Here is a 14,145-nt window from a genome sequence, read left to right as displayed (position 1 = left end):
GCTCCTCTGTGTAGTGTGACACTACCACCGTACTAAATGGGATAGATTTCAAACAGATCTAGCAATGCAAAACTGGGCATTCATGAGGTGCTGTGGGCCATCAGCAGCAGCAGAATTGTACTCAACCACAATCTGTAACCTCATGGCCCAGCATATCCCCCACTCTACCATTACCATCAAGCCAGGAGACCAACCCTGGTTCAATGAAGAGTGCAGGAGGGCATGCCAGGAGCAGCACGAAGCATACCTCAAAATGAGGTGTCAACCTGGTGAAGCTACAACACAGGACTATCTGCATGCCAAACTGCGTAAGCAGCATTCGATAGACAGAGCTAAGCGATTCTAAAACCAACGGATCAGTTCTAAGCTCTGCAGTCCTGCCACATCCAGCCGTGAATGGTGGTGGACAATTAAACAACTAAATGGAGGAGGTGGCTCCACAAATATCCCCATCCTCAATGATGGGGGAGCCCAGCACATTAGTGCAAAAGATAAGGCTGAAGCATTAGCAACAATCTTCAGCCAGAAGTGCCGAGTTGATAACCCATCTCGGCCTCACCTGAAGTCCCCAGCGTCACAGATGCCAGACTTCAGCCAATTCAATTCACTCCGCGTGATATCAAGAAATGACTGAAGACACTGGATACTGCAAAGGCTATGGGCCGACAATATTCCAGCAATAGTACTGAAGACCTGTGCTCCAGAACTTGCCGGGCCCCCGGCCTAGCTGTTCCAGTACAGCAACAACACTGGCATCTACCCTGCAATGTGGAAAATTGCTCAGGTATGCCCTGTACACAAAAAGCAGGACAAGTCCAACCCGGCCAATTACCGCCCCATCAGTCTACTCTCAATCATCAGTAAAGTGATGGAAGGTGTCATCAACAGGGCCATCAAGCGGCACTTGCTTAGCAATAACCTGCTCAGTGATGCTCAGTTTGGGTTCCACCAGGGCCACTCAGCTCCTGACCTCATTACAGCCTTGGTTTAAACATGGACAAAACAGCTGAACTCAAGAGGTGAGGTGAGAGTGACTGCCCTTGACATCAAGGCAGCATTTGACTGAGTAAGACATCAAGGAGCCCTAGCAAAACTGAGCTCAATGGAAATCAGGGAGAAAACCCTCCAGTGGCTGGAGTAATAACTAGTGCAAAGGAAGATGGTTGTGGTTGTTGGAGGTCAATCATCTGAGCTCCAGGACATCACTGCAGGAGTTCCTCAGGGTAGTGTCCTAGGCCCAATCATCTTCAGCTGCTTCATCAATGACCTTCCTTCAATCATAAGGTCAGAAGTGGGGATGTTTGCTGATGATTGCACAATGTTCAGCACCATTCATGACTCCTCAGATACTGAAGCAGTCCGTGCAGAGATGCAGCAAGACCTGGACAATATCCCGGCTTGGGCTGATAAGTAGGAAGTAACATTCGCGCTACACAGGTGCCAGGCAATGACCATCTCCAACAAGAGAGAATCTAACCATCTCCCCTTGACATTCAATGGCATTACCATCGCTGAATCCCCCACTATCAACATCCTAGGGGCTACGATTGACCAGAAACTGAACTGGAGTTGCCATATAAATACTGTGGCTACATGACCAGATCAGAGGCTAGGAATCCTGTGGCGAGTAACTCACCTCCTGACTCCCCAAAGCCTGTCCACTATCTACAAGGCACAAGTCAGGAGTGTGATGGAATACTTGCCTGGATGGGTGCAGCTCCAACAACAGTCAAGAAATTCGACACCATTCAGGACAAAGCAGCCCGCTTGATTGGCACCCCATCTACAAACATTTACTCCCTCCACCACCGACGCACAGTGGCAGCAGTGTGTACCATCTACAAGATGCACTGCAGCAACGCACCAAGGCTCCTTAGACAGCACCTTCCAAACCCATGACCTCTACCAACTAGAAGGACAAAGGCAGCAAATGCATGGGAACACCATCACCTGCAAGTTCCCCTCCAAGTCACACACCATCCTGACTTGGAACTATATCGCCGTTCGTTCACTGTCGCTGGGTCAAAATCCTGGAACTCCCTTCCTAAGAGCACTGTGGGTGTACCTACCCCACATGGACTGCAGCGGTTGAAGAAGGCAGCTCACCACCACCTTCTCAAGGGCAATTAGGGATGGGCAATAAATGCTGGCCTGGCCAGCGACACCCACATTCCATGAATGAATTTTTAAAAATCGTGTCCGCACTGGCTCTCTGAAAGAGCAATTCCCTCAGTTCCATTCCCCTGCCTTCTCCTTGTAACCCTGCACATTCTTCCTTTTCATAAAACTGTCTAATTCCCTTTTGAATGCTTCAATTGCACCTGCTTCCACCACTTTCTCAGGCAGCGCATTCCAGACCTTAACCACTCTCTGCACGAAAAAGTCTTTCCTCGTGTCATTTTTGTTTCTCTTACCAAATACTTTAAATTTGCGCCCTCTCGTTCTTGTTCCTTTCACGAGTGGGAACAGTTTCTCTCTCTCTACTCTGTCCAGACCCCTCATGATTTTGAATACCTCTATCAAATCACCTCTCAGCCGTCTCCAAGGAAAACAGTCCCAACTTTTCCAATCTATCTTCATAACTGAAATTCCTCATCCCTGGAACCATTCCCGTGAATCTTTTCTGTACTCTCCCCATTGCCCTCATGTCTTTCCTAAAGTGCGGCGCCCAGAACTTGGCAGAATGCTCCAGCTGAGGCCGACCTAGTGTCTTATACAAGTTCAACAGTGACAATGGGAGTGTTTATGTCCTAATAACCTTTACCCAATCATATAAAGGGACTGCCTTCAGGAAAGCTGTCTGCTGCTAAAGTAGAATTGACACTTCAGAACCACATTTTAATTACTGTATATTGGTATATCCGGAGATCAATTGCATTCTACTTGTTGCTGAGAAGGTTTGTCTCTAGATTGATAGATGCTTGTCATCCTTTTCTCTTCCGCTTGAGATAGAACCAGATTATCAAGGTTAGAAATCATCACTGGAAATGACTGGCTTCCTTAATCTTTTTTTTTTTAAAAACACTACTTATTTAGAAGATTCTTTATATGTTCAGTTCTGATATTGTTGTTTTGTGAATGAGATTTGAGCCAAAAAGGTGCAAATATGGCAGACTTTTCTATGTCTGTCACTTGCAAATTTTACAGATGTGTTAGACACAAGACCTCAGAAATGGTGGCCCCTTGCACATCCTGGATTTTAATTGCTGCACCATTGCCAGCGTGCCTTCAGCTGCCTAGGCCCTCAGCCTTGGATTTTCCACCTTAAGCCTCCCCGTCTCTCTGTCTCTCTCCCTCTTCAAGAAGTTCCTTAAACCTACCTTTTCGATTAAGCTTTTGCTCACCTGTCCTAATATCTCCGTATATGGTTCAGTATCAAATTTTGTTTGATAATGCTTTTATGAAGTGCCCTGCAATGTTTTACTATGTTAAAGCTTGTGTTTAAATGCAAGCTGTACTTGTTGTGATCGTTGTTGTATCATCAGAGATAGCATTTTGCCTCTGAGTCAGAATCTGTTTTCGTGAAGCTTGTTGAGGGGTAAAAATTGGCTAGAATACCAGAAGAACATAGCCACTGGTTTTTGAAGTGTTTTGGGATCTTTTATGTCCACCTGTCGAAAGACAGCACATTTGACTGTGCAGTACTCCCTTAGTATTGTATTGTAGTGACAGCCTTGACTATGAGCTCAAGTCTCTGGAATGGGAATTCAACTGGCAACAGCACAACCACTGAACCAAGGTTGCAACCTGCTGTGTATTCACCTTCAGTGAAGCTACACCAAGCTGCATGCTTTTTGTTTGCCACATTTCATGGGCCATAGGTCAAATGTATGTTAATTGCCGATGGCCCACGATATCTTGGCTACCGAGTCCAGTCTGTATTGCAACCCTCCTCTGATCCTATCCTTCCTCCACTAGAACCAGCAGATTTAGCAGGCTTATCAACCTATTCAATCATAGGTCCTGTTTAAGCAAAACTTAACTATTGTTCCTTCAGTTGACACCCACAGGTGACAAATGGAGCATAGCTTTAAGAATATGTGAATAGGTGCAGAAGCAAAAGCCAAAGAGACTGTAAAATGGACAGTGAAATCCCTGGGCCAAAATATTGCTACTTGACGCAACTACCAACCAGATTTAAGAAACAGGAACTAACATGCCTAAATGCAGCACCCATATTAAATAGATATCAGGCAACAGCAGCATAGTTTGGATGCTGAGACCACATTATGTGGCCATGAGCTCATTGACATTTTTTTTAAGGCCATAGTAGACATGTGCTAGTCTTCAACAACACAGGAATTTCCTTATTATTATACTGCACCATGGACACAGCAAGCCATATTCATCAGTATCTCACTGTGTCTCAAGTAATACAAGTAATGTATCTCACCTGTGTCTGATGCACGACACCACTGAAATCACTGACCATCGCAAAAGCGATCCTATTTCTCAAGTGAATTGGATAATGAAGAATTTCCCTAACAAAGAAAAAAGGCACCATGAGAATAGTACTGTTTATGATGTGGCAAGAAACAAGCTAAATAGATCAATGTTTATGATGCCTATGTAATATTAGGCTGAATAGATTCCTCTATTGATTTGTGGGTGTTAATTCCCAAATTCCCATGACAAAACTCCTAATTTTGAAAATAGATTCAATAAATAAGTGTTCCAGTATAGTGGTACATTATTTGCATTATGGGAAATTGACAATTAAGTTACCAAGTACTGGACTGAAACTCACCAAACTCTTAGCCTTAAATATAAAAGAGGCGAGGAAGGGTGGAGAGATTACCTGTATTTGTTGCAAAATTGTAAAAATGTTCATATTTGCACTTATTATTTTGCTATCAATAAGAAACAAAGGACATTTTTGTGCCAAAAATGTGCTAATAAGTGAAATTATTTTGGGAACTTTCAGGCCAGTACCCATTCAGTATATGATTAGTTTCAAAAATGTCCAGAATTTACACTGTTGGCATTAAGTTATCTACCTTGCTCCAAGAGACCACAAAGGTATCTTTATTCAAAAATTTAACTGGGTCAGTGTGTGTAGATGGTAGCTTCCTGAGGCTGGCATTAAGGCACTTGAAGGGACAGACTGGAGAGAGTTTACAGCACTATCTAATTTAATTTAAATATACCTAATTTGGGAAGGGTTTTTTGTTCTTTCATGAGATGTGGGCATCGCTGGTAAGGACAGCATTTGTTGACCAATCCTAATTGCCCTTCAACTGAGTGGCTTGCTAGGGCATTTCAGAGGGCAGTTAAGAGTCAACCACATTACTGTGGGCCTGGAGTCACATGTAGGCCAGACCAGGTAAGGATGGCAGATTTCCTTCCCTAAAGGACATAAGTGCTGCACTGACTACCAACAGTGAAAAAGTACTATTCCTGGCCACTGAATATCTCAATAAAATGAAAGGAAAAAAAGCACATCATGTCCAATTAATTACTTTGAAATGTTAATAAGCAACATGGTAGGATATTATACACTATAAACGGGGCCAAATGACAAACTGAATAACCAGTTAATTTGTTTCTGTTGGTGCTGGTTGATGAGAAACATTGGGAGATGCTTTTTCTAAAAAAGACACCATGAAATTGTTAACATCCACCAAAATAGGCAAGCAGATTTAATGTTTCATCCAAAGGACAGAATGTCTGACAATACAGTTTGTCCTTTGTAATGCACTGTACATTATGTGCTCAATTCCTACACTGGGGTTTGAATGTGCAAGCTTCTGACTCGAAGGAAAAGGTGTTAGCCTATCTTTTTGGTTCATTTGTTATGAGCATAAACAGATATTGATGTAATCAAAAAAGTTGAGATGGGCAACTGTCTTGGCTTATTTAGTTTGATAAGGAAAACTAAAGCCAACCTACACATGGAAACTACTGACAGAACAATAACAATTTCACAATTGTGGTGGCTGTATGCCTGTTCTACCACAAGTCAGTTATGGTATGTCTGCTTAATTCCAATAATTAGACATGTCTCTGGTAGTAGCCTCATAATATACAGCAGAGATGATTAAGTGTGAAAGGATGCAGATCAGGTGCTTTCTCTGATTGCACTCCAAATGGACAGCAGTAAAAAAAATGCCTGTGCACATGATTCTTATGACTGAAATGCTGTATTTTGAAAACTGTACACATCATTGAGGTTGCCTTTATGTTGAGACTGTGCTTTTATGAAACAAGTTTACAACAAACTTATGCATATTGCTATGACTGAGGCGGGAGGAATGCACTGTTAATTCAGTCCCACTTCTCCACAGGCCACAGCATATTAATACATTTTCCCACTTACTGAAACAGCCAATTAGATAATCTATTTGTCCCTGAATAAAGCATACCAACCAGGTTTCTTTAATCAACAACAAAATTAACCATTCATTATAAACCAAGTCTTAATCAATAATGAAGTAAATCTATATATGAATTGAGATATAAAGCTCCTTATTTTCCCTAGCCCTCATGCACGTGTGCATACATCCAAAAACCAGTTAAGTGGGGAAAAAAGGGATTTTGGCTTACAGCTGTTTCATAGGAATAAAGGGAATAATTTTTTAAAAACTTAGTCTATCATGATCTGGAAGGAAGTACTTTGGTTTGGTGAGGTGTCCCAAAGTCAAATAGTTGGATGCCACTCCAAGTCTTTCCAGGCGAGGTTGATGAACGGTCTGTGATGGGTAGGCATTCAAAGAACTTCACTAGTAGAAGGCTTCACGTAAGGTCTTCCATCAGGTGTGCAGCAACAAGGAACTTCTTGGGTCTTACAACAGCAATATAGCAGTAAAAGGTTTCTTTCAATATTCAGGATTTCTTAAACCCAGGAGGCAACAGTAAAGCTTGATGCAGGGATTCTTCAGAGACAGCAGGCAATAGGAATCTGCCACATTTGAAACACAGGGTTGCTTCTCAAGTGATGCAGGATTCATGTACAGAGAGGTAATACTTTTTTGATGTTTGGTGTTTGATAAGGTATCTACCAAAACCCGTTTTCACAGCCACATCTCCTTCCTCAGTGACTGTCTCCGGCTCCGACTGATTCCACGTGGATTCCAACTGCAGTTTCACCCATCATGCTTTGAAACCACCCAGGATCACAGGTATCTCCAAGAAATACAACGTTCCTCGGACTGCAACTCTCGCCGCATCCTGAGATCCACACTCAGTGCTATGCGCCGCCATATGCACACACTGGACCTCTCTCTCCAGCAGCACCGTCTCACCTTATCTCAAATTTGTTCTACTCCGCAGTTCCGAAGAAGGGTCACTGACCCGAAACGTTAACTCTGCTTCTCTTTCCACAGATGCTGCCAGACCTGCTGAGTGAATCCAGCATTTCTTGTTTTTGTTTGAGGTAATACTTTTTCTGGGTCATCTCCAGGCAGGTCAAAATCAAACTTCAAATGCCTACTTTTGTCCAAACCCACTGGCTTTTTAAAGTTCCAAACTGAAACCAAAACCTTCCATACACAAGTCACATGCCCAGTCATAAATTCTTTCTTGTTATAACAGAAGGTAGCTCTGAGGTCAACCCCTTGCTGGTTTCCTTGAAATTACCTGCATTCCAGTCCATGTTTACCAGTTCAACTTTTTTTGAACTTCCTTTCAAAACATCCATAAAGTTAACTATTTGCAGGTGTCTCAGTGTCCATTGAAATCCTTTTTCAGTTTTTAAAAACACAGAATCCTAAGTTTTAATACAAAAAAATCCTCATAACAATATATATAATATACTTGATTTTGTATGTGTAACTAAACTAGAGCATGTAGGAAGACTAAAAGTATTGTGAATGAAGTTGTTATTCTGGTACATAAAATTGGATCGATTGGAAAAATAAGTCCATATGTTTTGATTTCTGATGTGAAGGGCGTGGTGGTGGTGGGGCAGGGTTTGTTGGATTAAGCTTAATGAATTATAGTAAGTGAGGACCACTGCCAGCTAGTTCAGTCTCCTGCCCAGCTTGTGGTAGGGAAACCATGACTGAATATGAAAACCCCAGTCAGATAGTAATAGGATGACATTGCGTTGGAAATTATGTTTTTGCTTGTATTGTGTGGTGGAAAATTTTATTATTGTTGAACATGATCCAAAAATGCTACTGTTGTCTTCAGAGGGTTAAACTACAGTGCATACAAGCCCTGAATTCTCAGCAAGTAAAATAATAAGTCAAATGTAATGCTATGCATGGGGAGCCGTCATTAAAATAATTATTATTTCCCTTCTCTGGCTACAGCAATTAATGAGCTTATATCACACCAAAAAAAAATACAGCACCATTTCATTGGTGCAGTAACACACTTTGTGAAATAAAATAAATATTAAATATAGACTTCTATCATGCTGCAAGCCTATATGACTAATGCGAATGCAATGACAGCCATCCTCTGGTTACAGTAGTAATTTGTAAAAATGCAAATCAATGTCAAATATAATCTTATATCATGCTACTAACATAGAATGAAGGCAGTCCTTCCCTAGCTAAAGTATTTTTTAAATTCCATATAACTGACAAACATGAACTTGCACTGTGCCTGAAGGAATAATATAAAAACCCTCATTCTTGTTACAATTAAAAGAGAAGTGTTCAATACACAGATTTTACTTAAAGAAAATTAATTTCTGCATTTTACTGCCCATGATTAATTTGTAAGATCTAAATTTCCATTGTCAGTCTCTACCTGAATCATTCACACTAACTGTTACAACATGTTGAATATCTAATGAATGTTGTTGCTCGCTGTAAACCCACAGCCCTCGTACTCTGGCTCTGCTGAGGTTGAGATTAAGGGATACATTTGGAGCTTCGCACTGCATCCAACTCATGTTACATGTAATCTGGGAGTGCTTGACGTTCTGAGTAGTGCTTAATGGCCCTTTCAATAAGCGGGAAAAGGTGTTTGAGAAACACGGTATTGATGATATTTGATTCTTTTTCCTAGTTAATTCCTAGCTAATTTTCACAATTTCTATGGCAACCTGATCTCAGTCATTTGTTGCAAAATACAAATGACAGATCTCATGTCAGCTAAATAGTACAGGGATAATTCTGTGACCTCATACTTCAGGCATAGAGCCACAAATAGGGAGCATGATTGGACATAAAGTTATAATACTGTAGCTTCCATTCTCCAAGCACAAATTCCACTGCAGCACATGATCACGGAATTGCCCCTTACACCTCGAGTCCATATGATTTGTACTCAAACCCACAAAGTGATCGTCATAATGGTATCCACTTATTAATAATAGTGTAGGGGAGAGCAGGATCACTATTTCTAAACCTCATCAAAACAACCTGATTAGGGTGAACGAAGGTTTGGTGAGGCCTACACTAACCAAATTGATCAAGTTCAGATAGGCTAGACTTGTTTTGATTTGTACTACATGGTGATAAAAATGAAACATGTTTCCCTGATTTACATTATTGCCTTAAAATTGTTTATTACCAGCACAGTAATGGGGTTTAAAAACCAAGTTCATTCAGAAAATAGTAATCTGTGCAGTACATATTCAACTTGGAACCCAGACAAGTGGAAAAAAAATTGTGTTAGCAACCAGTCACAGTCTTACTATCAAAATAAAAGGTGGCTTTGATATGCTATTGTTAATTGATTGCAATGACATTGGGCTCTACCTGTTTTATTATATATTTTATATATAAGATGGTAGTCTTTCCTTTGAGGCAGAAGTTAGTGGGTTCAAATCTTTCTCCAGAACTTGAGCACAAAATCTGGACTGACACTCATAGGCTGTTAGTACTGAGGAGTGCTGCACTGTCAGAGGTGCCCTGGCCAATACTTAGCCCTCAAACAATGTTACTAAAACAGACTAACTGCTCATTATCACATCACTTTTTTGAGAAACCTTGCTGGATGGAAATTCGCTTCTGCATTTTCTGCATTACAACAGTGATTACATTTCAAAAAAGTACTTCACTGGCTGCAAAATGTTTTAGGACATCCTGAGGTCATGAAAGGTGCTATATAAATGCAAATCTTTGTTTTCTGGATGGCTGTAGTATCAACATTTAAAATTTGGGAACATACATCCTATGGAAAAATGACTAACGATTTAATATAGGTATTAGAAAATCAGTTCTTCTTCCATTGGCTTCGTTTCAGTACATCTTGAAAGAATTTGGCATGAGACTTTTGTGACTAAATTTACCTCAGAAAAGAGTCTGTTTGAAGCCAGAAGAGAGATGGTATTAAGTCAGCAACTCTTGAGATTGTATTTCACCACATAGGAAGTGGACAGCTGTTTTCAAAGCTCAATGTATCTTGAGAGAGAAGCTCAGTGAGAAGCATCTGTATTGGTTTTGAAATACTGTGCATGATAGCAAGGTATGCAAATAACTGTAATTACCCACTTTTGCATTGAATACTGTTCGTTCACCTGTTCCATGTTAAATAAATTGTCTGTCAGTTCATAAGTTGAGCTTCCATCTGATAGAGCGCGTATTCAATTCACCTACTGAAGTTGAGGAGATTCATTTGGCAGCACAACGTACATTCCAGTAACTTGCAGTACTATGGCAAGATCTCTGGATCTCACTATTGTTCACATAGATATTGTTGGGTAAGTAGTGCAAAACAGGCAGTATTATATTGGATGCTCTTTATAATTCCTGCCTAACAGTAGCTTCCACTGATCTGAGTATCAGGCAAGGAGTATAACAAATGGCCAATGCAATAACACCTGGTTTAGTGTTACTGCTGAGATGAATTTCACCCCCTATATCTTCTGTGACTGCCAAATACTATCAACTTCACCACATAAAGGGAAGAAATGTAACTACTAAGCAGCAACTTTAACCAATCTTTCTGACCTGGAGCCTTTTTATTGGCCATCTTATAAATACTATGCTCAAGGAGCAAATCTTCTGCTGCATCATTAACCATTAGAGAATGGGTTTCCTCCGGGTGCTCCGGTTTCCTCCCACATGCCAAAGACTTGCAGGTTGATAGGTTAATTGGCCATTATAAATTGCCCCTAGTATAGGTAGGTGGTAGGGAAATATAGGGAGATGTGGGGATGTGGTAGGAATATGGAATTAGTGTAGGATTAGTATAAATGGGTGGTTGATGGTCCGCACAGACTTGGTGGGCCGAAGGGCCTGTTTCAGTGCTTTTTCTCTAAACTAAACTAAACTAAAAGGACAAAAAAAATAAAAAGTGTCAAAGACCTAAAAAAAAATTATTTTTAAAAATAAGGAAAAATAGTAGTGAGAGAAATAGCAGCTGGAGTTTTTGGCATTGCTATGACAGGAACAACTGTAGCATAAAGATAAAATGTTACACTTTTATACGAACCGTTGGTATACACAGCATTCTAGAATGGGGCTGGGGAAATGACACCCCTGTTTGTAGAATCCTGTCATAGAGGTAATTCTTAAGTGGCCTGTATGATTTTTTAATTGATTGACTGTACTCATTTCTCACTCAATCTGAATAGCGGAAATAAAACTGGCCTTAAAATTATGCTGGAGGATAATTTCAGGCTTAGTGCTGTGGAAGAGCAAAAGAACCTGAATGTACAAGTTAACAGAACATTCAAGGGAACCCCTCAGGGTTCTCATGAAAGGTCATCAACCTGAAACATTAACTCTGTTTACGAACATACGAATTAGGAGCAGGAGTAGGCCACTCGGCCCCTCGAGCCTGCTCCACCATTCGACAAGATCATGGCTGATCTGATTGTAATCTCAACTCCACATTCTCACCTACCTCGATAACCTTTCATCTCTTTGCTTATCAAGAATCTATCTATCTATCTCTGCCTTAAAAATATTCAAAGACTCTTTCCACCGCCTTTTGAGGAAGAGAGTTCCAAAGACTCAACCCTCTGAGAAAAAAATTCTCCTCATCTCTGTCTTAAATGGGTGACCCCTTATTTTTAAACAGTGACCCCTAGTTCTAGATTCTCCCACAAGAGGAAACATCCTTTCCACATCCACCCTGTCAAGACCCCTCAGGATCTTATATGTTTTAATCAAGTCGCCTCTTACTCTTAACTCCAGAAGATACAAGCCCAGCCTGTCCAACTTTTGCTGATGAGACAACCTGCCCATTCCAGGTATTAGTCTAGTAAAGCTTCTCTGAACTGCTTCCAATGCATTTACATCCTTCCTTCAAAAAGGGAGACCAATACAGTACACGGTACTCCATATGTGGTCTCACCAATGCCCTGTATAACTAGCATAACATCCCTACTTTTGTATTCAATTCCCCTCGCAATAAACAACAACATTCTACTGCATACTAACCTTTTGCAATTCATGCACGAGGAGACCCAGATAACTCATCTCTCCACTGCTGAGTGTTTTAAGTTGATAAGGTTAAAAAAAAGTAATAGAATTCTAGGTTTCATCTTTAGGTATAGCATACAAGAAGTAATGAAGGGGCTACTTTAAAAACCTCAATAAGATCTCAGTAACAGTTTTGTGTGTAGCATTGGCCTTCAGAGTCATACGAAGGATATTAATGTTTTGGAAAGGATGCTAACCCAGATTCACTAAGATGCTACCTGGCATGAGGTAATACAAATGCAAAGAAAGACTTGAAAAATAGTGCCTGATTTTGTTATAACCTTGCAGATTATGGGCCAATATTTCTATATTATATTTCAAAAAATATTTTGGGATACGATATCTGTTTAATTTGAGACATGACATAAGTATATCATGCTTGGGAAGAGCAGATGACCTCAGACCGATGGTTCCACTACTGGCAGTTTCCTTGCCTTATGTCTAGGTCTGTTGTAGACTAATTAACAGAGATTGATTGCAACAACTCTTATTGTGGTATCAAGAGTCTACTACAAAGGTAGAAGGCAAACTAGACATACCTTGGTCTTTTTTTTAGTCCAGTAATTCCTATGTTCTTAAGTGTTCATAATTATAAAAAGGATGGGACAAGGTAGTTAGAAGCAGGCTGCTTATGTTAATTTAGGGGTCAAAATAAAGGGCCATAGCTATAAGATGAAAGGTTAAAGAGGATAGGAAAACTTCTTAACAGTGACTTGAGGCTGTGGAATTCGCTTGTAGGCTTAATGGTTGAGGAAGAAACTACATCAACATTCAACATTACATTGAAAAGTGGTTGAAGGGATATATGAACAGCGTGGGTAAATATGATTAGAACTATTTGCTCTTGTGAAGAGTAAATGCTGGCACAGACTAGTTGGGCCGAATGGCTGGTTACAATGGTTCAACTTTCAGGTATTTCTGTGCATACTCTTGCATACCACTTATCTGAAACTCCTTTTCTCCTGATTTTACAGGAGGTGTTAACCAATTTATTTTAACCTGCTAAGCCTCTCCACTAAAATAGCAGAGAGGAATTTCAGACAAAGGCATTAAACATTCTTATGCAATTATCCCTTGTAATTTAAAGATCACGGAGAAGAATGGCTATCTGGGAGTGTGTTACAAGGCTTAAACACATTGGAGCAATTTGGAGGATATCAAGCTTGTAAGTATGCAGTTTCAAATGTTTATAATCGCTGTGTAATTCCTAACCTTAAATTTACATTTACTCATATTTACTTTTGGTCTTGTCTAAACTCTCCTTTTGCAGGTTTCATTGTTCGAGTTGCACAAGTGGCAAATAATTAAACAGTAAACTTTTAATTAGACAACTCTTGCCTCCAAAACTCAAATATATTAAATATGTTATACTGGTACCACGGCAGTATGATGATTTAATGCTGCATTGCCCAACTTACATGTTCTGTTGCATTTCTCCAACTTTCCGAGCTCCTCCTGTCACAAAGGCTCCTCCCCTCCCTTCACTCCATAACTAAGGGATACTAAACATAGTAAACCCAGCTACTGAACATGGTTGTTGATTTATTACTTTTATGGTCAATGAAAATCAAAAATCTAACTGACTCAATTTAATGTAAAAGGTAGTTATGGACAGGTAAAGATCTTACATGGTATAACTGATTCTATTTTTAGAATGTTTTTAAAATCAATAAAACATTTTAAGAGGCAATGTCAATTGAGTTGTGGAGGTTAGAATTGTCTAATTAAGTTTACTGTCTAATTAACTCATTAGCACTTGTGACACCACCCCCGCCCCGTACAGTCAAGTGATCCATGATTCAGAGCGTTCAGCTCTAAT

The 14,145-nt window shown here is 40.2% G+C and overlaps 1 long non-coding RNA gene across 2 annotated transcripts in view; it reads right to left on the bottom strand.

Moving 5' to 3' along the window:
- Positions 1-14,145, bottom strand: part of LOC137380715 (uncharacterized) — a 57,051-nt gene that overhangs the window by 29,511 nt on the left and 13,395 nt on the right. For both annotated transcript variants that reach the window (XR_010977069.1, XR_010977068.1), the window contains exon 2: positions 4,394-4,481. This is a non-coding gene — a long non-coding RNA (uncharacterized lncRNA). The remainder of the gene's footprint in view (positions 1-4,393; positions 4,482-14,145) is intronic.

Source organism: Heterodontus francisci, chromosome 20 (assembly GCF_036365525.1).
Source record: "Heterodontus francisci isolate sHetFra1 chromosome 20, sHetFra1.hap1, whole genome shotgun sequence".
In the NCBI taxonomy this organism is placed as follows: domain Eukaryota; kingdom Metazoa; phylum Chordata; class Chondrichthyes; order Heterodontiformes; family Heterodontidae; genus Heterodontus; species Heterodontus francisci.
The sequence above is the reverse complement of the archived record's forward strand: the minus strand, read 5'-3'. Positions and strand labels throughout refer to the sequence as shown.